A 23,760-nucleotide genomic window follows, 5' to 3' on the forward strand; every position below is an offset into this window, starting at 1 on the left:
CAACCGATCCGACACGTTCGCAAATTCGAAATATGTCGCCACCATATCGAATAATAACGCAAAATGGATTGGTTGTAGGTTAGGCTATAGCTTTCGAGCGAGCGCAGCGAGCGAGAGACGCGTAATGGTGTGTCAGAAACCAACGGTTTGGCACATACGGACATTGAAATATGCGCACCAGCCCGAGGAGCCGGAAGTCTTTATCCTATTGCCTATTGACAAATGTTTACAAATTACCTATAGTTTCACATAAATATTATTATTTCCTCATTGTACAGTGCAATGTGATGTCCGAAATGGCTGACAAAATGAGGTACTAACACGAAATATGTGCGAGGCAATATAAGGTATATGTATAGCTTGGAAATTGTGACCGTTGCTCGCTCGCTCCTCTCGCTCGTAAAAATCTAGTCCAACCTCACAACCGATCCGACACGTTCGCAAATTCGAAATATGTCGCCGCCGTATCGAATGATGAACGCAAGATGGATTGGTTTTAGGTTAGGCTATAGTTTTCGAGCGAGCACGGCGAGCGAGGGACGGGGAATGTTGTGTCACAATCCAACGGTTTGGCACATGGGGACATTGAAATATTCGCACCAGCCCGAGGAGCCGGAAGTCTTTATCCTATTGCCCACTGACAAATGTATACAGTTTACCAATAGTTTCACATAAATAGTACTATTTCCACATACTACAGTGCAATGTGATGTCCGAAATGGCTGACAAAATTATGTAATAACACGAAATACATGCAAGGCAATATAAGGTATACGTATGGTTTGGAAATTGTGATCGCTGCTCGCTCGCTCCCCTCGCTCGTGAAAATCTAGTCCAACCTCACAACCGATCCGACACGTTCGCAAATTCGAAATATGTCGCCACCATATCGAATAATGAACGCAAGATGGATTGGTTTTAGGTTATGCTATAGTTTTCGAGCGAGCGCGGCGAGGGAGAGACGCGTAAATGTGTGTCATAAACCAACGGTTTGGCACATACGGATATTGAAATCTGTGCACCAGCCCGAGGAGCCGGAAGTCTTTATCCTATTGCCTACTGACAAATGTTTACAGTTTACCAATAGTATCACATAAATAGTACTATTTCCTCATAGTAGAGTGCAATATGATGTCCGAAATGGCTGACAAAATTAGCTACTAACACGAAATACATGCAAGGCAATATAAGGTATATGTACAGCTTGGAAATTGTGACCGTTGCTCGCTCGCTCCGCTCGCACGTAAAAATTTAGTCCAACCTCACATCCGATCCGACACGTTCCCAAATTTGAATTTGGTTTCCTCCATATCGAATGACTAACGCAAGAGGGATTCGTTCTAGGTTAGGCTATAGTTTTCGAGCGACCGCAGCGAGCGTGAGACGCATAAAGGTGTGTCACAAACCAACGGTTTGGCACATAAGGACATTGAAACATTCGCACCAGCCCGAGGAGCCGGAAGCCTTTATCCTATTGCCTACTGACAAATGTATACAGTTTACCTATAGTTACACTTAAATAGTACTATTTCCTCATAGTACAGGGCAATGTGTTGTCCGAAATGGCTGACAAAATTACGTACTAACACGAAATACATGCAAGGCAATATAAGGTATATGTACAGCTTGGAAATTGTGACCGTTGCTCGCTCGCTCCGCTCGCACGTAAAAATTTAGTCCAACCTCACATCCGATCCGACACGTTCCCAAATTTGAATTTGGTTTCCTCCATATCGAATGACTAACGCAAGAGGGATTCGTTCTAGGTTAGGCTATAGTTTTCGAGCGACCGCAGCGAGCGTGAGACGCATAAAGGTGTGTCACAAACCAACGGTTTGGCACATAAGGACATTGAAACATTCGCACCAGCCCGAGGAGACGGAAGCCTTTATCCTATTGCCTACTGACAAATGTATACAGTTTACCTATAGTTACACTTAAATAGTACTATTTCCTCATAGTACAGGGCAATGTGTTGTCCGAAATGGCTGACAAAATTAGGTACTAACACGAAATATGTGCAAGGCAATATAAGGTATATGTATAGCTTGGAAATTGTGAGCGTTGCTCGCTCGCTCCTCTCGCTCGTAAAAATCTAGTCCAACCTCACAACCGATCCGACACGTTCGCAAATTCGAAATATGTCGCCACCATATCGAATAATAACGCAAAATGGATTGGTTGTAGGTTAGGCTATAGCTTTCGAGCGAGCGCAGCGAGCGAGAGACGCGTAATGGTGTGTCACAAACCAACGGTTTGGCACATACGGACATTGAAATATGCGCACCAGCCCGAGGAGCCGGAAGTCTTTATCCTATTGCCCACTGACAAATGTATACAGTTTACCAATAGTTTCAGATAAATACTACTATTTCCTCATAGTACAGTGCAATGTGATGTCCGAAATGGCTGACAAAATTGGGTACTAACACGAAATACATGCAAGGCAATATAAGGTATATGCACTGCTTGGAAATTGTGACCGTTGCTCGCTCGCTCCGCTCGCTCGTAAAAATCTAGTCGAACCTCACAACCGATCCGACACGTTCGCAAATTCGAAATATGTCGCCGCCATGTCGAATAATGAACGCAAGATGGATTGGTCTTAGGTTAGACTATAGTTTTCGAGCTAGCACGGCGAGCGAGGGACGGGGAAAGTTGTGTCACAATCCAACGGTTTGGCACATGGGGACATTGAAATATTCGCACCAGCCCGAGGAGCCGGAAGTCTTTATCCTATTGCCCCCTGACAAATGTATACAGTTTACCAATAGTTTCACATAAATAGTACTATTTCCACATACTACAGAGCAATGTGATGTCCGAAATGGCTGACAAAATTTGGTAATAACACGAAATATATGCAAAGCAATATAAGGTATATGTATAGCTTGGAAATTGTGATCGCTGCTCGCTCGCTCCGCTCGCTCGTAAAAATCTAGTCCAACCTCACAACCGATCCGACACGTTCGCAAATTCGAAATATGTCGCCACCATATCGAATAATGAACGCAAGATGGATTGGTTTTAGGTTATGCTATAGTTTTCGAGCGAGCGCAGCGAGGGAGAGACGCGTAAATGTGTGTCATAAACCAACGGTTTGGCACATACGGATATTTAAATCTGTGCACCAGCCCGAGGAGCCGGAAGTCTTTATCCTATTGCCTACTGACAAATGTTTACAGTTTACCAATAGTATCACATAAATAGTACTATTTCCTCATAGTAGAGTGCAATATGATGTCCGAAATGGCTGACAAAATTAGGTACTAACACGAAATACATGCAAGGCAATATAAGGTATATGTACAGCTTGGAAATTGTCCACCGTTGCTCGCTCGCTCCTCTCGCTCGTAAAAATCTAGTCCATCCTCACAACCGATCCGACACGTTCGCAAATTCGAAATATGTCGCCACCATATCGAATAATGAACGCAAGATAGATTGGTTTTAGGTTATGCTATAGCTTTCGAGCGAGCGCAGCGAGCGAGAGACGCGTAAATGTGTGTCACAAACCAACGGTTTGGCACATACGGACATTGAAATATGCGCACCAGCCCGAGGAGCCGGAAGTCTTTATCCTATTGCCTATTGACAAATGTTTACAGTTTACCTATAGTTTCACATAAATAGTACTATTTCCACATACTACAGTGCAACGTCATGTCCGAAATGGCTGACAAAATTAGGTAATAACACGAAATACATGCAAGGCCATATAAGGTATATGTATAGCTTGGAAATTGTGATCGCTGCACGCTCGCTCCGCTCGCTCGTAAAAATCTAGTCCAACCTCACAACCGATCCGACACGTTCGCAAATTCGAAATATGTCGCCACCATATCGAATAATGAACGCAAGATGGATTGGATTTAGGTTAGGCTATAGCATTCGAGCGAGCGCAGCGAGCGAGAGACGCGTAAAGGTGTGTCACAAAGCAACGGTTTAGCACATACGGACATTGAAATATTCGCACCAGCCCGAGGAGCCAGATGTCTTTATCGAATTGCCTACTGACAAATGTTTACAGTTTACCTATAGTTTCACATAAATAGTACTATTTCCTCATAGTACAGTGCAATGTGATGTTCGAAATGGCTGACAAAATTAAGTACTAACTCGAAATATGTGCGAGGCAATATAAGGTATATGTATAGCTTGGAAATTGTGACCGTTGCTCGCTCGCTCCGCTCGCTCGTAGAAATCTAGTCCAACATCACAACCGATCCGACACGTTCGCAAATTCGAAATATGTCGCCGCCGTATCGAATGATGAACGCAAGATGGATTGGTTTTAGGTTAGGCTATAGTTTTCGAGCGAGCACGGCGAGCGAGGGACGGGGAAAGTTGTGTCACAATCCAACGGTTTGGCACATGGGGACATTGAAATATTCGCACCAGCCCGAGGAGCCGGAAGTCTTTATCTTATTGCCTACTGACAAATGTTTACAGTTTACCAATAGTATCACATAAATAGTACTATTTCCTCATAGTAGAGTGCAATATGATGTCCGAAATGGCTGACAAAATTAGGTACTAACACGAAATACATGCAAGGCAATATAAGGTATATGTACAGCTTGGAAATTGTGACCGTTGCTCGCTCGCTCCGCTCGCACGTAAAAATTTAGTCCAACCTCACATCCGATCCGACACGTTCCCAAATTTGAATTTGGTATCCTCCATATCGAATGACTAACGCAAGAGGGATTCGTTCTAGGTTAGGCTATAGTTTTCGAGCGACCGCAGCGAGCGTGAGCCGCATAAAGGTGTGTCACAAACCAACGGTTTGGCACACACGGACATTGAAATATTCGCACCAGCCCGAGGAGCCGGAAGTCTTTATCTTATTGCCTACTAACAAATGTTTACAGTTTACCAATAGTATCACATAAATAGTACTATTTCCTCATAGTACAGTGCAATGTGGTGTCCGAAATGGCTGACAAAATTAGGTACTAACACGAAATACATGCAAGGCAATATAAGGTATATGTACAGCTTGGAAATTGTGACCGTTGCTCGCTCGCTCCGCTCGCTCGTAAAAATCTAGTCCAACCTCACAACCGATCCGACACGTTCGCAAATTCGAAATATGTCGCCGCCGTATCGAATAATGAACGCAAGATGGTTTGGTTTTAGGTTAGGCTCTAGTTTTCGAGCGAGCACGGCGAGCGAGGGACGGGGAAAGTTGTGTCACAAACCAACGGTATGGCACATGGGGACATTGAAATATTCGCACCAGCCCGAGGAGCCGGAAGTCTCTCTCCTATTGCCCACTGACAAATGTATACAGTTTACCTATAGTTTCACATAAATAGTACTATTTCCACATACTACAGTGCAATGTGATGTCCGAAATGGCTGACAAAATTAGGTACTAACACGAAATACATGCAAGGCAATATAAGGTATATGTACAGCTTGGAAATTGTGACCGTTGCTCGCTCGCTCCTCTCGCTCGTAAAAATCTAGTCCAACCTCACAACCGATCCGACACGTTCGCAAATTCGAAATATGTCGCCACCATATCGAATAATGAACGCAAGATGGATTGGTTTTAGGTTAGGCTAGTTTTCGAGCGAGCGCAGCGAGCGAGGGACGCGTAAAGGTGTATCGCAAACCAACGGTTTGGCACATACGGACATTGAAATATTCGCACCAGCCCGAGGAGCCGGAAGTATTTATCGAATTGCCTACTGACAAATGTTTACAGTTTATGAATAGTTTCACATAAATAGAACTATTTCCGCATACTACAGTGCAATGTGATGTCCGGAATGGCTGACAAAATTAGGTAATAACACGAAATATATGCAAGGCAATATAATGAATATGTATAGCTTGGATATTGTGATCGTTGCTCGCTCGCTCCACTCGCTCGTAAGAATCTGGTCCAACCTCACAACCGATCCGACACGTTCGCAAATTCGAAATATGTCGCCACCATATCGAATAATGAACACAAGATGGATTGGTTTTAGGTTAGGCTATAGCTTTCAAGCGAGCGCAGCGAGCGAGAGACGCCTAAAGGTGTGTCACAATCCAACGATTTGGCACATTCGGACATTGAAACATTCGCACCAGCCCGAGGAGCCGGAAGTATTTATCCTATTGCCTTGTGACAAATGTTTACAGTTTACCTATAGTTTCACATAAATAGTACTATTTCCGCATACTACAGTGCAATGTGATGTCCGAAATGGCTGACAAAATTAGGTAATAACACGAAATATATGCAAGACAATATAAGGAACATGTATAGCTTGGATATTGTGATCGTTGGTCGCTCGATCCGCTCGCCCGTAAAAATTTATTCCATCCTACCATCCGATCCGACACGTTCCCAAATTTGACATAAGTCGCCTCTATGTCGAATGACTAAAGCAAGAGGGATTGGTTTTAGGTTAGGATATAGTTTTCGAGCGAGCACTGCGAGCGAGGGACGCGGAAAGTTGTGTCACAATACAACGGTTTGGCACATGGGGACATTGAAATATTCGCACCAGCCCGAGGAGCCGGAATTCTTTATCCTATTGCCTACTGACAAATGTTTACAGTTTACCAATAGATTCACCTAAATAGTACTATTTCCTCATATTACAGTGCAATGTGATGTCCGAAATGGCTGACAAAATTAGATAATAACACGAAATATATGCAAGGCAATATAAGGTATATGTATAGCTTGGATATTGTGATCGTTGCTCGCACGCTCCGCTCGCCCGTAAAAATTTAGTCCAACCTCACATCCGATCCGACACGTTCGCAAATTTGACATAAGTCGCCTCTATGTCGAATGACTAAAGGAAGAGGGATTGGTTTTAGGTTAGGTTATAGCTTTCGAGCGATCGCAGCGAGCGAGGGACGCGTAAAGGTGTATCACAAACCAACGGTTTGGCACATACGGACATTGAAATATTCGCACCAGCCCGAGGAGCCAGATGTCTTTATCGAATTGCTTACTGACAAATGTTTACAGTTTACCAATAGTTTCACATAAATAGTACTATTTGCACATAGTAAAGTGCAATGTGATGTCAGAAATGGCTGACAATATTAGGTAATAACACGAAATACATGCAAGGCAATATAAGGTATATGTATAGCTTGTAAATTGTGATCGTTGCTCGCTCGCTCCTCTCGATCGTAAATATTTAGTCCATCCTCACATCCGATACAACACGTTCCCAAATTTGACATAAGTCGCCTCTATGTCGAATGACTAAAGCAAGAGGGATTGGTTTTAGGTTAGGTTATAGCTTTCGAGCGAGCACGGCGAACGAGGGACGCGGAGAGGTGTGTCGCAATCCAACGGTTTGGCACATGGGGACATTGAACTTTCGCACCAGCCCGAGGAGCCGGAAGTCTTTATCCTATTGCCTATTGACAAATGTTTACAGTTTATGAATAGTTTCACATAAATAGTACTATTTCCACATAGTAAAGTGCAATGTGATGTCAGAAATGGCTGACAAAATTAGGTAATAACACGAAACAAATGCAAGGCAATATAAGGTATATGTATAGCTTGGAAATTGTGATCGTTGCTCGCTCGCTCCGCTCGCTCGTAAAAATATAGTCCAACCTCACAACCGATGCGACACGTTCGCAAATTTGAAATAAGTCGCCACCATATCGAATAATGAATGCAAGATGGATTCGTTTTAGGTTGGGCAATAGTTTTCGAGCGAGCGCAGCGAGCGAGGGACGCGTAAACGTGTGTCACAAACCAACGGTTTGGAACATACGGAAATTGAAATATTCGCACCAGCTCGCGGAGCCGGAAGTCTTTATCGAATTGTCTACTGACAAATGTTTACAGTTTATGAACAGTTTCACATAAATAGTACTATTTCCACATAGTAAAGTGCAATGTGATGTCAGAAATGGCTGACAAATTAGGTAATAACACGAAACAAATGCAAGGCAATATAAGTTATATGTATAGCTTGGAAATTGTGATCGTTACTCGGTCGCTCCGCTCGCTCGTAAAAATCTAGTCCAACCTCACAACCGATCCGACACGTTCGCAAATTCGAAATATGTCTCCACCATATCGAATAATGAACGCAAGATGGATTGGTTTTAGGTTAGGCTATAGCTTTCGAGCGAGCGCAGCGAGCGAGAGACGCGTAAAGGTGTGTCACAAACCAACGGTTTGGCATATACGGACATTGAAATACTCGCATCAGCCCGAGCAGCCGGAAGTCTTTATCCTATTGCCTACTGACAAATGTTTACAGTTTACGAATAGTTTCACATAAATAGTACTATTTCCACATAGTAAAGTGCAATGTGATGTCAGAAATGGCTGACAAAACTAGGTTATAACACGAAATATATGCAAGGCAATATAAGGTATATGTATAGCTTGGAAATTGTGATCGTTGCTCGCTCGCTCCACTCGCTCGCAAAAATCTAGTCCAACCTCACAACCGATCCGACACGTTCGCGAATTCGAAATATGTCGCCACCATATCGAATAATGAACGCAAGATGGATTCGTTTTAGGTTGGGCAATAGCTTTCGAGCGAGCGCAGCGAGCGAGGGACGTGTAAACGTGTGTCACAAACCAACGGTTTGGAACATACGGACATTGAAATATTCGCACCAGCCCGAGGAGCCGGAAGTCTTTATCGAATTGCCTACTGACAAATGTTTACAGTTTATGAATAGTTTCACATAAATAGTACTATTTCCACATAGTAAAGTGCAATGTGATGTCAGAAATGGCTGACAAAATTAGGTAATAACACGAAATATATGCAAGGCAATATAAGGTATATGTATAGCTTGGAAATTGTGATCGTTGCTCGCTCGCTCCACTCGCTCGCAAAAATCTAGTCCAACCTCACAACCGATCCGACACGTTCGCAAATTCGAAATATGTCGCCACCATATCGAATAATGAACGCAAGATGGATTGGTTTTAGGTTAGGCTATAGCTTTCGAGCGAGCGCAGCGAGCGAGAGACGCGTGAAGGTGTGTCACAAACCAACGGTTTGCCATATACGGACATTGAAATACTCGCATCAGCCCGAGGAGCCACATGTCTTTATCCTATTGCCTACTGACAAATGTTTACAGTTTATGAATGGTTTGACATAAATAGTACTATTTCCACATACTACAGTGCAATGTGATGTCCGAAAAGGCTGACAAAATTAGGTAATAACACGAAACAAATGCAAGGCATTATAAGGTATATGTATAGCTTGGAAATTGTGATCGTTGCTCGGTCGCTCCGCTCGCTCGTAAAAATCTAGTCCAACCTCACAACCGATCCGACACGTTCGCAAATTCGAAATATGTCTCCACCATATCGAATAATGAACGCAAGATGGATTGGTTTTAGGTTAGGCTATAGCTTTCGAGCGAGCGCAGCGAGCGAGAGACGCGTAAAGGTGTGTCACAAACCAACGGTTTGGCATATACGGACATTGAAATACTCGCATCAGCCCGAGCAGCCGGAAGTCTTTATCCTATTGCCTACTGACAAATGTTTACAGTTTACGAATAGTTTCACATAAATAGTACTATTTCCACATAGTAAAGTGCAATGTGATGTCAGAAATGGCTGACAAAACTAGGTTATAACACGAAATATATGCAAGGCAATATAAGGTATATGTATAGCTTGGAAATTGTGATCGTTGCTCGCTCGCTCCACTCGCTCGCAAAAATCTAGTCCAACCTCACAACCGATCCGACACGTTCGCGAATTCGAAATATGTCGCCACCATATCGAATAATGAACGCAAGATGGATTCGTTTTAGGTTGGGCAATAGCTTTCGAGCGAGCGCAGCGAGCGAGGGACGTGTAAACGTGTGTCACAAACCAACGGTTTGGAACATACGGACATTGAAATATTCGCACCAGCCCGAGGAGCCGGAAGTCTTTATCGAATTGCCTACTGACAAATGTTTACAGTTTATGAATAGTTTCACATAAATAGTACTATTTCCACATAGTAAAGTGCAATGTGATGTCAGAAATGGCTGACAAAATTAGGTAATAACACGAAATATATGCAAGGCAATATAAGGTATATGTATAGCTTGGAAATTGTGATCGTTGCTCGCTCGCTCCACTCGCTCGCAAAAATCTAGTCCAACCTCACAACCGATCCGACACGTTCGCAAATTCGAAATATGTCGCCACCATATCGAATAATGAACGCAAGATGGATTGGTTTTAGGTTAGGCTATAGCTTTCGAGCGAGCGCAGCGAGCGAGAGACGCGTGAAGGTGTGTCACAAACCAACGGTTTGCCATATACGGACATTGAAATACTCGCATCAGCCCGAGGAGCCACATGTCTTTATCCTATTGCCTACTGACAAATGTTTACAGTTTATGAATGGTTTGACATAAATAGTACTATTTCCACATACTACAGTGCAATGTGATGTCCGAAAAGGCTGACAAAATTAGGTAATAACACGAAACAAATGCAAGGCATTATAAGGTATATGTATAGCTTGGAAATTGTGATCGTTGCTCGGTCGCTCCGCTCGCTCGTAAAAATCTAGTCCAACCTCACAACCGATCCGACACGTTCGCAAATTCGAAATATGTCTCCACCATATCGAATAATGAACGCAAGATGGATTGGTTTTAGGTTAGGTTATAGCTTTCGAGCGAGCGCAGCGAGCGAGAGACGCGTAAAGGTGTGTCACAAACCAACGGTTTGTCATATAAGGACATTGAAATACTCGCATCAGCCCGAGCAGCCGGAAGTCTTTATCCTATTGCCTACTGACAAATGTTTACAGTTTACGAATAGTTTCACATAAATAGTACTATTTCCACATAGTAAAGTGCAATGTGATGTCAGAAATGGCTGACAAAATTAGGTAATAACACGAAATATATGCAAGGCAATATAAGGTATATGTATAGCTTGGAAATTGTGATCGTTGCTCGCTCGCTCCACTCGCTCGCAAAAATCTAGTCCAACCTCACAACCGATCCGACACGTTCGCAAATTCGAAATATGTCGCCACCATATCGAATAATGAACGCAAGATGGATTGGTTTTAGGTTAGGCTATAGCTTTCGAGCGAGCGCAGCGAGCGAGAGACGCGTAAAGGTGTGTCACAAACCAACGGTTTGGCACATACGGACATTGAAATTATCGCACCAGCTCGAGGAGCCAGATGTCTTTATCGAATTGCCTACTGACAAATTTTTACAGTTTATGAATAGTTTCACATAAATAGTACTATTTCCACATAGTAGAGTGCAATGTGATGTCAGAAATGGCTGACAAAATTAGGTAATAACACGAAACAAATGCAAGGCAATAGAAGGTATATGTATAGCTTGGAAATTGTGATCGTTGCTCACTCGCTCCACTCGCTCGCAAAAATCTAGTCCAACCTCACAACCGATCCGACACGATCGCAAATTCGAAATATGTCGCCACCATATCGAATAATGAACGCAAGATGGATTGGTTTTAGGTTAGGCTATAGCTTTCGAGCGAGGGCAGCGAGCGAGAGACGTGTAAATTTGTGTCACAAAGCAACGGTTTGGAACATACGGACATTGAAATATTCGCATCAGCCCGAGTAGCCGGAAGTCTTTATCCTATTGCCTACTGACATATGTTTACAGTTTATGAATAGTTTCACATAAATAGTACTATTTCCACATACTACAGTGCAATGTGATGTCCGAAAAGGCTGACAAAATTAGGTAATAACACGAAACAAATGCAAGGCAATATAAGGTATATGTATAGCTTGGAAATTGTGATCGTTGCTCGCTCGCTCCACTCGCTCGCAAAAATCTAGTCCAACCTCACAACCGATCCGACACGTTCGCAAATTCGAAATACGTCTCCACCATATCGAATAATGAACGCAAGATGGATTGGTTTTAGGTTAGGCTATAGCTTTCGAGCGAGCGCAGCGAGCTAGAGACGCATAAAAGTGTGTCACAAACCAACGGTTTGGCATATACGGACATTGAAATATTCGCATCAGCCCGAGCAGCCGGAAGACTTTATCCTATTGCCTACTGACATATGTTTACAGTTTATGAATAGTTTCACATAAATAGTACTATTTCCACATACTACAGTGCAATGTGATGTCCGAAAAGGCTGACAAAATTAGGTAATAACACGAAACAAATGCAAGGCAATGTAAGGTATATGTATAGCTTGGAAATTGTGATCGTTGCTCGCCCGCTCCGCTCTCTCGTAAAAATCTAGTCCAACCTCACAACCGATCCGACACGTTCGCAAATTCGAAATACGTCTCCACCATATCGAATAATGAACGCAAAGATGGATTGGTTTTAGGTTAGGCTATAGCTTTCGAGCGAGGGCAGCGAGCGAGAGACGCGTAAAGTTGTGTCACAAAGCAACGGTTTGGCACATACGGACATTGAAATATTCGCATCAGCCCGAGGAGCCGGAAGTCTTTATCCTATTGCCTACTGACAAATGTTTACAGTTTATGAATGGTTTCACATAAATAGTACTATTTCCACATACTACAGTGCAATGTGATGTCAGAAATGGCTGACAAAATTAGGTAATAACACGAAATATATGCAAGGCAATATAAGGTATATGTATAGCTTGGAAATTGTGATCGTTGCTCGCTCGCTCCACTCGCTCGCAAAAATCTAGTCCAACCTCAAAACCGATGCGACACGTTCGCAAATTCGAAATATGTCGCCACCATATCGAATAATGAACGCAAGATGGATTGGTTTTAGGTTAGGCTATAGCTTTCGAGCGAGCACAGCGAGCGAGAGACGCGTAAAAGTGTGTCACAAAGCAGCGGTTTGGCACATACGGACATTGAAATATTCGCACCAGCCCGAGGAGCCAGATGTCTTTATCCTATTGCCTACTGACAAATGTTTACAGTTTATGAATGGTTTCACATAAATAGTACTATTTCCACATGCTACAGTGCAATGTGATGTCCGAAAAGGCTGACAAAATTAGGTAATAACACGAAACAAATGCAAGGCAATATAAGGTATATGTATAGCTTGGAAATTGTGATCGTTGCTCGCTCGCTCCACTCGCCCGCAAAAATCTAGTCCAACCTCACAGCCGCTCCGACACGTTCGCAAATTCGAAATATGTCGCCACCATATCGAATAATGAACGCAAGATGGAGTGGTTTCAGGTTAGGCTATAGCTTTCGAGCGAGCGCAGCGAGCGAGAGACGTGTAAACGTGTGTCACAAACCAACGGTTTGGAACATACGGACATTGAAATATTTGCACCAGCCCGAGGAGCCGGAAGTCTTTATCGAATTGCCTACTGACAAATGTTTACAGTTTATGAATAGTTTCACATAAATAGTACTATTTCCACATAGTAAAGTGCAATGTGATGTCAGAAATGGCTGACAAAATTAGGTAATAACACGAAATATATGCAAGGCCATATAAGGTATATGTATAGCTTGGAAATTGTGATCGTTGCTCGCTCGCTCCACTCGCTCGCAAAAATCTAGTCCAACCTCAAAACCGATGCGACACGTTCGCAAATTCGAAATATGTCGCCACCATATCGAATAATGAACGCAAGATGGATTGGTTTTAGGTTAGGCTATAGCTTTCGAGCGAGCACAGCGAGCGAGAGACGCGTAAAGGTGTGTCACAAAGCAGCGGTTTGGCACATACGGACATTGAAATATTCGCACCAGCCCGAGGAGCCAGATGTCTTTATCCTATTGCCTACTGACAAATGTTTACAGTTTATGAATAGTTTCACATAAATAGTACTATTTCCACATAGTAAAGTGCAATGTGATGTCAGAAATGGCTGACAAAATTAGGTAATAACACGAAATATATGCAAGGCAATATAAGGTATATGTATAGCTTGGAAATTGTGATCGTTGCTCGCTCGCTCCGCTCGCTCGTAAAAATATAGTCGAACCTCACAACCGATGCGACACGTTCGCAAATTTCAAATAAGTCGCCACCATATCGAATAATGAACGCAAGATGGATTGGTTTTAGGTTAGGCTATAGCTTTCGAGCGAGCGCAGCGAGCGAGAGACGCGTAAAAGGGTGTCACAAACCAACGGTTTGGCATATACGGACATTGAAATATTCGCATCAGCCCGAGTAGCCGGAAGTCTTTATCCTATTGCCTACTGACATATGTTTACAGTTTATGAATAGTTTCACATAATTAGTACTATTTCCACATACTACAGTGCAATGTGATGTCAGAAATGGCTGACAAATTAGGTAATAACACGAAACAAATGCAAGGCAATATAAGGTATATGTATAGCTTGGAAATTGTGATCGTTACTCGGTCGCTCCGCTCGCTCGTAAAAATCTAGTCCAACCTCACAACCGATCCGACACGTTCGCAAATTCGAAATACGTCTCCACCATATCGAATAATGAACGCAAGATGGATTGGTTTTAGGTTTGGCTATAGCTTTCGAGCGAGCGCAGCGAGCGAGAGACGCGTAAAGGTGTGTCACAAACCAACGGTTTGGCATATACGGACATTGAAATACTCGCATCAGCCCGAGCAGCCGGAAGTCTTTATCCTATTGCCTACTGACAAATGTTTACAGTTTACGAATAGTTTCACATAAATAGTACTATTTCCACATAGTAAAGTGCAATGTGATGTCAGAAATGGCTGACAAATTAGGTAATAACACGAAATATATGCAAGGCAATATAAGGTATATGTATAGCTTGGAAATTGTGATCGTTGCTCGCTCGCTCCACTCGCTCGCAAAAATCTAGTCCAACCTCACAACCGATCCGACACGTTCGCAAATTCGAAATATGTCGCCACCATATCGAATAATGAACGCAAGATGGATTGGTTTTAGGTTAGGCTATAGCTTTCGAGCGAGGGCAGCGAGCGAGAGACGCGTAAAGTTGTGTCACAAAGCAACGGTTTGGCACATACGGACATTGAAATATTCGCATCAGCCCGAGGAGCCGGAAGTCTTTATCCTATTGCCTACTGACAAATGTTTACAGTTTATCAATGGTTTCACATAAATAGTACTATTTCCACATACTACAGTGCAATGTGATGTCAGAAATGGCTGACAAAATTAGGTAATAACACGAAATATATGCAAGGCAATATAAGGTATATGTATAGCTTGGAAATTGTGATCGTTGCTCGCTCGCTCCACTCGCTCGCAAAAATCTAGTCCAACCTCAAAACCGATGCGACACGTTCGCAAATTCGAAATATGTCGCCACCATATCGAATAATGAACGCAAGATGGATTTGTTTTAGGTTAGGCTATAGCTTTCGAGCGAGCACAGCGAGCGAGAGACGCGTAAAGGTGTGTCACAAAGCAGCGGTTTGGCACATACGGACATTGAAATATTCGCACCAGCCCGAGGAGCCAGATGTCTTTATCCTATTGCCTACTGACAAATGTTTACAGTTTATGAATGGTTTCACATAAATAGTACTATTTCCACATACTACAGGGCAATGTGATGTCCGAAAAGGCTGACAAAATTAGGTAATAACACGAAACAAATGCAAGGCATTATAAGGTATATGTATAGCTTGGAAAATGTGATCGTTGCTCGGTCGCTCCGCTCGCTCGTAAAAATCTAGTCCAACCTCACAACCGATCCGACACGTTCGCAAATTTGATATATGTCTCCACCATATCGAATAATGAACGCAAGATGGATTGGTTTTAGGTTAGGCTATAGCTTTCGAGCGAGCGCAGCGAGCGAGAGACGCGTGAAGGTGTGTCACAAACCAACGGTTTGCCATATACGTACATTGAAATACTCGCATCAGCCCGAGGAGCCACATGTCTTTATCCTATTGCCTACTGACAAATGTTTACAGTTTATGAATGGTTTCACATAAATAGTACTATTTCCACATACTACAGTGCAATGTGATGTCCGAAAAGGCTGACAAAATTAGGTAATAACACGAAACAAATGCAAGGCATTATAAGGTATATGTATAGCTTGGAAAATGTGATCGTTGCTCGGTCGCTCCGCTCGCTCGTAAAAATCTAGTCCAACCTCACAACCGATCCGACACTATCGCAAATTTGATATATGTCTCCACCATATCGAATAATGAACGCAAGATGGATTGGTTTCAGGTTAGGCTATAGCTTTCGAGCGAGCGCAGCGAGCGAGAGACGTGTAAACGTGTGTCACAAACCAGCGGTTTGGAACATACGGACATTGAAATATTTGCACCAGCCCGAGGAGCCGGAAGTCTTTATCGAATTGCCTACTGACAAATGTTTACAGTTTAGGAATAGTTTCACATAAATAGTACTATTTCCATATAGTAAAGTGCAATGTGATGTCAGAAATGGCTGACAAAATTAGGTAATAACACGAAATATATGCAAGGCAATATAAGGTATATGTATAGCTTGGAAATTGTGATCGTTGCTCGCCCGCTCCGCTCTCTCGTAAAAATCTAGTCCAACCTCACAACCGATCCGACACGTTCGCAAATTCGAAATACGTCTCCACCATATCGAATAATGAACGCAAGATGGATTGGTTTTAGGTTAGGCTATAGCTTTCGAGCGAGCACAGCGAGCGAGAGACGCGTAAAGGTGTGTCACAAAGCAGCGGTTTGGCACATACGGACATTGAAATATTCGCACCAGCCCGAGGAGCCAGATGTCTTTATCCTATTGCCTACTGACAAATGTTTACAGTTTAGGAATAGTTTCACATAAATAGTACTATTTCCACATAGTAAAGTGCAATGTGATGTCAGAAATGGCTGACAAAATTAGGTAATAACACGAAATATATGCAAGGCAATATAAGGTATATGTATAGCTTGGAAATTGTGATCGTTGCTCGCTCGCTCCGCTCGCTCGTAAAAATATAGTCGAACCTCACAACCGATGCGACACGTTCGCAAATTTCAAATAAGTCGCCACCATATCGAATAATGAACGAAAGATGGATTGGTTTTAGGTTAGGCTATAGCTTTCGAGCGAGCGCAGCGAGCGAGGGACGCGTAAAGGTGAGTCACAAACCAACGGTTTGGCATATACGGACATTGAAATATTCGCACCAGCCCGAGGAGCCGGAAGTCTTTATCCTATTGCCTACTGACAAATGTTTACAGTTTATGAATAGTTTCACATAAATAGTACTATTGCCACATACTACAGTGCAATGTGATGTCCGAAATGGCTGACAAAATTAGATAATAGCACGAAACAAATGCAAGGCAATATAAGGTATATGTATAGCTTGGAAATTGTGATCGTTGCTCTCTCGCTCCACTCGCTCGTAAAAATCTAGTCCATCCTCACAACCGATCCGACACGTTCGCAAATTCGAAATATGTCGCCACCATATCGAATAATGAACGCAAGATGTATGGTTTTAGGTTAGGCTATAGCTTTCGAGCGAGCGCAGCGGGCGAGAGAAGCGTAAAGGTGTGTCACAAACCAACGGTTTGGCACATACGGACATTGAAATATTCGCACCAGCCCGAGGAGCCGGAAGTCTTTATCGAATTGCCTACTGACAAATTTTGACAGTTTATGAATAGTTTCACATAAATAGTACTATTTCCACGTAGTAAAGTGCAATGTGATGTCAGAAATGGCTGACAAAATTAGGTAATAACACGAAATATATGCAAGGCAATATAAGGTATATGTATAGCTTGGAAATTGTCACCGTTGCTCGGTCGCTCCGCTTGCTCGTAAAAATCTAGTCCAACCTCACAACCGATCCGACACGTTCGCAAATTCGAAATATGTCGCCACCATATCGAATAATGAACGCAAGATGGATTGGTTTTAGGTTGGCAATAGTTTTCGAGCGATCGCAGCGAGCGAGGGACGCGTAAAGGTTTGTCACAAACCAACGGTTTGGCACATACGGACATTGAAATATTCGCACCAGCCCGAGGAGCCGGAAGTCTTTATCGAATTGCCTGCTGACAAATGTTTACAGTTTATGAATAGTTTCACATAAATAGTACTATTTCCACATAGTAAAGTGCAATGTGATGTCAGAAATTTCTGACAAAATTAGGTAATAACACGAAATATATGCAAGGCAATATATGGTATATCTATAGCTTGGAAATTGTGATCGTTGCTCGCTCGCTCCGCTCGCTCGTAAAAATCTAGTCCAACCTCACAACCGATCCGGCACGTTCGCAAATTCGAAATATGTCGCCACCATATCGAATCATGAACGAAAGATGGATTGGTTTTAGGTTAGGCTATAGCTTTCGAGCGAGCGCAGCGAGCGAGAGACGCGTAAAGGTGTGTCACAAACCAACGGTTTGGCATATACGGACATTGAAATATTCGCATCAGCCCGAGGAGCCGGAAGTCTTTATCCTATTGCCTACTGACAAATGTTTACAGTTTATGAATAGTTTTACATAAATAGTACTATTTCCACATACTATAGTGCAATGTGATGTCCGAAATGGCTGACAAAATTAGGTAATAACACGAAACAAATGCAAGGCAATATAAGGTATATGTATAGCTTGGAAATTGTCAGCGTTGCTCGCTCGCTCCGCTCTCTCGTAAAAATCTAGTCCATCCTTACAACCGATCCGACACGTTCGCAAATTCGAAATATGTCGCCACCATATCGAATACTGAACGCAAGATGGATTGGTTTTAGGTTAGGCTATAGTTTTCGAGCGAGCGCAGCGAGCGAGGGACGCGTAAAGGTGTGTCACAAACCAACGGTTTGGCACATACGGACATTGAAATATTCGCACCAGCCCGAGGTTCCGGAAGTCTTTATCGAATTGCCTACTGACAAATGTTTACACTTTATGAATAGTTTCACATAAATAGTAATATTTGCACATAGTAAAGTGCAATGTGATGTCAGAAATGGCTGACAAAATTAGGTAATAACACGAAATATATGCAAGGCAATATAAGGTATATGTATAGCTTGGAAATTGTCACCGTTGCTCGGTCGCTCCGCTGGCTCGTAAAAATCTAGTCCAACCTCACAACCGATCCGACACGTTCGCAAATTCGAAATATGTCGCCCACCATATCGAATAATGAACGCAAGATGGATTGGTTTTAGGTTGGCAATAGTTTTCGAGCGATCGCAGCGAGCGAGGGACGCGTAAAGGTTTGTCACAAACCAATGGTTTGGCACATACGGACATTGAAATATTCGCACCAGCCCGAGGAGCCGGAAGTCTTTATCGAATTGCCTACTGACAAATGTTTACAGTTTATGAATAGTTTCACATAAATAGTACTATTTCCACATAGTAAAGTGCAATGTGATGTCAGAAATTTCTGACAAAATTAGGTAATAACACGAAATATATGCAAGGCAATATATGGTATATCTATAGCTTGGAAATTGTGATCGTTGCTCGCTCGCTCCGCTCGCTCGTAAAAATCTAGTCCAACCTCACAACCGATCCGGCACGTTCGCAAATTCGAAATATGTCGCCACCATATCGAATCATGAACGAAAGATGGATTGGTTTTAGGTTAGGCTATAGCTTTCGAGCGAGGGCAGCGAGCGAGAGACGCGTAAATTTGTGTCTCAAAGCAACGGTTTGGCACATACGGACATTGAAATATTCGCATCAGCCCGAGGAGCCGGAAGTCTTTATCCTATTGCCTACTGACAAATGTTTACAGTTTATGAATGGTTTCACATAAATAGTACTATTTCCACATACTACAGTGCAATGTGATGTCAGAAATGGCTGACAAAATTAGGTAATAACACGAAATATATGCAAGGCAATATAAGGTATATGTATAGCTTGGAAATTGTGATCGTTGCTCGCTCGCTCCACTCGCTCGCAAAAATCTAGTCCAACCTCACAACCGATCCGACACGTTCGCAAATTCGAAATATGTCGCCACCATATCGAATAATGAACGCAAGATGGATTGGTTTTAGGTTAGGCTATAGCTTTCGAGCGTGGGCAGCGAGCGAGAGACGCGTAAAGTTGTGTCACAAAGCAACGGTTTGGCACATACGGACATTGAAATATTCGCATCAGCCCGAGGAGCCGGAAGTCTTTATCCTATTGCCTACTGACAAATGTTTACATTTTATGAATGGTTTCACATAAATAGTACTATTTCCACATACTACAGTGCAATGTGATGTCAGAAATGGCTGACAAAATTAGGTAATAACACGAAATATATGCAAGGCAATATAAGGTATATGTATAGCTTGGAAATTGTGATCGTTGCTCGCTCGCTCCACTCGCTCGCAAAAATCTAGTCCAACCTCAAAACCGATGCGACACGTTCGCAAATACGAAATATGTCGCCACCATGTCGAATAATGAACGCAAGATGGATTGGTTTTAGGTTAGGCTATAGCTTTCGAGCGAGCACAGCGAGCGAGAGACGCGTAAAGGTGTGTCACAAAGCAGCGGTTTGGCACATACGGACATTGAAATATTCGCACCAGCCCGAGGAGCCAGATGTCTTTATCCTATTGCCTACTGACAAATGTTTACAGTTTATGAATGGTTTCACATAAATAGTACTATTTCCACATACTACAGTGCAATGTGATGTCCGAAAAGGCTGACAAAATTAGGTAATAACACCAAACAAATGCAGGGCATTATAAGGTATATGTATAGCTTGGAAATTGTGATCGTTGCTCGGTCGCTCCGCTCGCTCGTAAAAATCTAGTCCAACCTCACAACCGATTCGACACGTTCGCAAATTCGAAATATGTCTCCACCATATCGAATAATGAACGCAAGATGGATTGGTTTTAGGATAGGCTATAGCTTTCGAGCGAGCGCAGCGAGCGAGGGACGCGTAATGGTGTGTCACAAACCAACGGTTTGGCATATACGGACATTGAAATACTCGCATCAGCCCGAGCAGCCGGAAGTCTTTATCCTATTGCCTACTGACAAATGTTTACAGTTTACGAATAGTTTCACATAAATAGTACTATTTCCACATAGTAAAGTGCAATGTGATGTCAGAAATGGCTGACAAAATTAGGTAATAACACGAAATATATGCAAGGCAATATAAGGTATATGTATAGCTCGAAATTGTGATCGTTGCTCGCTCGCTCCGCTCGCTCGTAAAAATATAGTCGAACCTCATAACCGATGCGACACGTTCGCAAATTTCAAATAAGTCGCCACCATATCGAATAATGAACGCAAGATGGATTGGTTTTAGGTTAGGCTATAGCTTTCGAGCGAGCGCAGCGAGCGAGAGACGCGTAAAGGTGTGTCACAAACCAACGGTTTGGCATATACGGACATTGAAATACTCGCATCAGCCCGAGCAGCCGGAAGTCTTTATCCTATTGCCTACTGACAAATGTTTACAGTTTACGAATAGTTTCACATAAATAGTACTATTTCCACATAGTAAAGTGCAATGTGATGTCAGAAATGGCTGACATAACTAGGTAATAACACGAAATACATGCAAGGCAATATAAGGTATATTGTATAGCTTGGAAATTGTGATCGTTGCTCGCTCGCTCCGCTCGCTCGTAAAAATATAGTCGAACCTCACAAACCGATGCGACACGTTCGCAAATTTCAAATATGTCGCCACCATATCGAATAATGAACGCAAGATGGATTGGTTTTAGGTTAGGCTATAGCTTTCGAGCGAGCACAGCGAGCGAGAGACGCGTAAAGGTGTGTCACAAAGCAGCGGTTTGGCACATACGGACATTGAAATATTCGCACCAGCCCGAGGAGCCAGATGTCTTTATCCTATTGCCTACTGACAAATGTTTACAGTTTAGGAATAGTTTCACATAAATAGTACTATTTCCACATACTACAGGGCAATGTGATGTCCGAAAAGGCTGACAAAATTAGGTAATAACACGAAACAAATGCAGGGCAATATATGGTATATGTATAGCTTGGAAATTGTGATCGTTGCTCGCTCGCTCCACTCGCTCGCAAAAATCTAGTCCAACCTCACAACCGATCCGACACGTTCGCAAATTCGAAATATGTCGCCACCATATCGAATAATGAACGCAAGATGATTGGTTTTAGGTTAGGCTATAGCTTTCGAGCGAGCACAGCGAGCGAGAGACGCGTAAAGGTGTGTCACAAAGCAACGGTTAGCACATACGGACATTGAAATATTCGCACCAGCCCGAGGAGCCAGATGTCTTTATCGAATTGCCTACTGACAAATGTTTACAGTTTATGAATAGTTTCACATGAATAGTACTATTTCCACATAGTAAAGTGCAATGTGATGTCAGAAAATGGCTGACAAAATTAGGTAATAAACACGAAATATATGCAAGGCAATATAAGGTATATGTATAGCTTGGAAATTGTGATCGTTGCTCGCTCGGCTCCGCTCGCTCGTAAAAATCTAGTCCAACCTCACAACCGATCCGGCACGTTCGCAAATTCGAAATATGTCGCCACTATATCGAATCATGAACGAAAGATGGATTGGTTTTAGGTTAGGCTATAGCTTTCGAGCGAGCGCAGCGAGCGAGAGACGCGTAAAGGTGTGTCACAAACCAACGGTTTGGCACATACGGACATTGAAATATTCGCATCAGCCCGAGGAGCCGGAAGGTCTTTATCCTATTGCCTACTGACAAATGTTTACACTTTATGAATAGTTTCACATAAATAGTAATATTTGCACATAGTAAAGTGCAATGTGATGTCAGAAATTTCTGACAAAATTAGGTAATAACACGAAATATATGCAAGGCAATATAAGGTATATGTATAGCTTGGAAATTGTGATCGTTGCTCGCTCGCTCCACTCGCTCGCAAAAATCTAGTCCAACCTCACAACCGATCCGACACGTTCGCAAATTCGAAATATGTCGCCACCATATCGAATAATGAACGCAAGATGGATTGGATTTAGGTTAGGCTATTGCATTCGAGCGAGCGCAGCGAGCGAGAGACGCGTAAAGGTGTGTCACAAAGGAACGGTTTAGCACATACGGACATTGAAATATTCGCACCAGCCCGAGGAGCCAGATGTCTTTATCGAATTGCCTACTGACAAATGTTTACAGTTTATGAATAGTTTCACATGAATAGTACTATTTCCACATAGTAAAGTGCAATGTGATGTCAGAAATGGCTGACAAAATTAGGTAATAACACGAAATATATGCAAGGCAATATAAGGTATATGTATAGCTTGGAAATTGTGATCGTTGCTCGCCCGCTCCGCTCTCTCGTAAAAATCTAGAACAACCTCACAACCGATCCGACACGTTCGCCAATTCGAAATATGTCGCCACCATATCGAATAATGAACGAAAGATGGATTGGTTTTAGGTTAGGCTATAGCTTTCGAGCGAGCGCAGCGAGCGAGGGACGCGTAAAGGTGAGTCACAAACCAACGGTTTGGCATATACGGACATTGAAATATTCGCACCAGCCCGAGGAGCCGGAAGTCTTTATCCTATTGCCTACTGACAAATGTTTACAGTTTATGAATAGTTTCACATAAATAGTACTATTTCCACATAGTAAAGTGCAATGTGATGTCAGAAATGGCTGACAAAATTAGGTAATAACACGAAATATATGCAAGGCAATATAAGGTATATGTATAGCTTGGAAATTGTGATCGTTGCTCGCTCGCTCCGCTCGCTCGTAAAAATCTAGCCCAACCTCACAACCGATCCGACACGTTCGCAAATTCGAAATATGTCGCCACCATATCGAATAATGAACGCAAGATGTATGGTTTTAGGTTAGGCTATAGCTTTCGAGCGTTCACAGCGAGCGAGAGACGCGTAAAGGTGTGT

The 23,760-nt window shown here is 42.7% G+C and overlaps 1 long non-coding RNA gene across 3 annotated transcripts; it reads left to right on the forward strand.

The window, feature by feature from the left end:
- Nucleotides 1-719: 719 nt before the first annotated feature.
- On the forward strand, nucleotides 720-20,648 carry LOC126927975 (uncharacterized). 3 transcript variants are annotated; one of them, XR_007716113.1, is made up of 3 exons: nucleotides 720-735; nucleotides 6,642-6,675; nucleotides 20,597-20,648. It is a non-coding gene; the product is annotated as an uncharacterized LOC126927975 (long non-coding RNA). The 3 variants fall into 3 exon arrangements; XR_007716112.1 differs by lacking the exon at nucleotides 20,597-20,648 and adding an exon at nucleotides 10,472-10,587; XR_007716111.1 differs by lacking the exon at nucleotides 20,597-20,648 and adding an exon at nucleotides 9,206-9,321.
- Nucleotides 20,649-23,760: the final 3,112 nt, after the last annotated feature.

Source organism: Bombus affinis, unplaced genomic scaffold (assembly GCF_024516045.1).
Source record: "Bombus affinis isolate iyBomAffi1 unplaced genomic scaffold, iyBomAffi1.2 ctg00000386.1, whole genome shotgun sequence".
NCBI classification, from domain to species: domain Eukaryota; kingdom Metazoa; phylum Arthropoda; class Insecta; order Hymenoptera; family Apidae; genus Bombus; species Bombus affinis.